This window comes from Lutra lutra, chromosome 1 (assembly GCF_902655055.1).
Source record: "Lutra lutra chromosome 1, mLutLut1.2, whole genome shotgun sequence".
Classification (NCBI taxonomy): domain Eukaryota; kingdom Metazoa; phylum Chordata; class Mammalia; order Carnivora; family Mustelidae; genus Lutra; species Lutra lutra.
In genome coordinates, this window is record NC_062278.1 from 67,702,274 (window position 1) to 67,705,078 (window position 2,805).

General features: G+C 42.2%; 1 pseudogene; it reads right to left on the minus strand.

Moving 5' to 3' along the window:
* Positions 1-794: 794 nt before the first annotated feature.
* On the minus strand, positions 795-1,709 carry LOC125097903 (40S ribosomal protein SA-like; annotated as a pseudogene).
* Positions 1,710-2,805: the final 1,096 nt, after the last annotated feature.

The window sequence follows — 2,805 nt, forward strand, 5'->3', positions numbered from 1 at the left end:
GCATTTGGAGATCGTGGTCACCTTCTGAGTTGAACTAGTGAAATTCACAGACAATGGATATGATTAGTCATCTGTGGGAATAAAACAGACTGTGAAATGCATAGACCTCAAAAAACTCCAATCAAGGTGGGCGATCTAGTGTAATCAGAAGAAACCAGGTCTAGAATGTGAATGTCATTTAGTAGAAGATATTTAATCAATTATATTGTACACTGCCTGGAGGAAGCCTATGAAGATGGGTGGAGGTGTGGACAGAAGGGGAAGTAATAAGCTGGGCTACAGAAAGTGAAAACCCAAGCACTGTGCAGAAGAGAGACCCTGCCCTTCATGGCTGCTGGAGAAGTATGCTCAGCTGTGGGATGGAAGTGCCTCTTCTGATTTCTCTTCTGTACCCTGTATGCTCTCTGCTCAGCATTTGTGCTCATTTTGTTCCTAGGACTGGTGGCCCTACATAGTGGACATAAGCTTTTTAGTCCTTGGGAAGAAATATCTCCCAATGGGAATTTGTAAGTTGACTATGAGTAACCTTACAGATTCACCTGATTCAAGTGATCTTGAATCTTGAAAACTGCTGAGTTCCTGATAAGGATAAACAATAAAATTTGGAAAGTGACAAATTTCTCAAAAGGTTACGACCCATGAGACCTCTTGATAGGCAGCCACAGCCTTCTCCTAGGAAAGCCCTGACCTTATCTTCAATCCTTTCTTGCCTTCAACAGATAGTACTATAGTATCAGGTTAGGTCAAGGATTCTTAATCTGATTAGGCTCAATGACCTGATTTTTTTTTTTTTAAAGAAACTGTTTATTTTCCTTCAATTTTATTTCCATTTTGTTTGCCTTTCTGGAAGAGCAGCTTAAGACCACTCAGTAGTTGTTCTTACCCATTCAGTGGTCTGAGCAGTGGGAGTCTTCAGTGGCAGACTGAGCACTCCAGTTTTCTGTAGGGAACTGCTGAATAGGCACATAGGGCACCTACATGCCTTCAGACCAGTCTGCAACCTCAGGTTGAGGAGCAGTGAACTCAGGAGCTGGAGCAGCCCATTCAAATTGAAATTCCTCCTTGATCACAACCTTCTCAGCAATAGCTGTTCTTCCTTTTCAATCTCTTCAAGGTCTCTGGAGAAGTAGAGATCAGGCATGTGTTCACAGGAAAATGGTGCCACTCATGTGAACTTCCTGGGTCCACATTCACATCAGACCCACTAGTGAGCTCCCTTGTTGTTGCAAGGGATGGCAATGTGCACATAGTGCGGTGGAGAGTCTGTGTTACACAGAGTGATGGCAGGCAAGTTAACATAAGAACCCCTGTGAGAAGCTGGTGGTCAGTAACCACCAGAAGTCTCCGGGAAGACTGCCTGGATCTGGTTAGCAAAGCTTCCAGAAGTGAAGCAGCCAGCAATAGGAGTGGCTCCTATAACAGCAGCAAACTTCAGCATAGCTCCCTGGTCAGTATTCCTGCATGATAAGACATTGACATCAGCTCAGTTTTCCATAGCAACAACGGCAAGAGCTGCCAGCAGAAGCTTCTCCGAGGTCCTCTTCAGATTTATGATGTAGATGCCATCACTTTTCCTCTTGTAGATGTACTGTTCCATTTGGATGTCAAAGCTGGTGCCATATAAGTTGGTTCCTGCTGCAAGGAATTTAATGACATCCTCCTCTTTCATTTGCAGGACATCAGGTCTGCAGATATTGTGAAAGTTTCCCTTTAAGTTGCCACGGGAACACAGAACAATGTTGTATGGACCCCTCCCTGGGTAGCATGGAAAGCCAATGACCTAATTTTATTTATTTATTTTATTCAATGACCTAATTTTAAATGAATGTTTTGTTAAGTTCCATTTACTGTTCTAAAAAAAATTCATAGATAATAAACCACCTATATACATATTTTATTATGATGTTCTAACTATAAAAATAAAGAAAAAGTATGGGTGGAAGAGGAATAATTTAGAATAAAATAATATGTATTGGAGTATATGAATGTTTGGGGATGACTAACTAGAAGACAGAATCCAATAGTCCATTGCTTTGAGATCAGAGTGAATGTGACAGAGACATATGTAGACACAGACAGGTATGCTAGCAACTCAAATAGCAAGAACGATAATACTGACACTGAGGTGCTTTTCTGAGATTGTGACTACTGCTGGTAAAGTTCTGAACCAAACACAGTACAATAATCACTTCCTTTAAAAATGCTTAGAGGAGGGGCGCCTGGGTGGCTCAGTGGGTTAAAGCCTCTGCTTTCAGCTCAGGTCATGATCTCAGGGTCCTGGGATCGAGCCCCGCATCGGTCTCTTTGCTCTGCGGGGAGCCTGCTTCCCCCTCTCTCTCTGCCTGCCTCTCTGCCTACTTGTGATCTCCATCTGTCCAATAAATAAATAAATAAAATCTTAAAAAAATGTTTAGAGGATATTTATGGAAAATTCCATATACATTAAAACTATGCAAAAGTATTTCCAAGTAAAATGGGATTGAGTTCCACACCCAGGTAATTATAAACAGGTCTTCCCACATAAACATCCAGTGTGAGTTTTGAAGGTTATCCAGGACACACAACATTTCTTGGTTAAGGGGCCTGTGGTGCACATGATTGGAGAATGGTATCCTGACTTCCCTCTCACTAAATGCCACTGCCCCTCCCAAAACCTGTGGCAAAAATGCCCTCCTGAGTTTCTAATACATGCCCCAGGGGTGGTTCCACTGATGTTGAGAGACATTGATTTAAGTCAAAAGAAATCAATCATGAGGGTCCAATAAGACAAATGTACCCTGTCCCAAAGCACAACCATTCCATGAC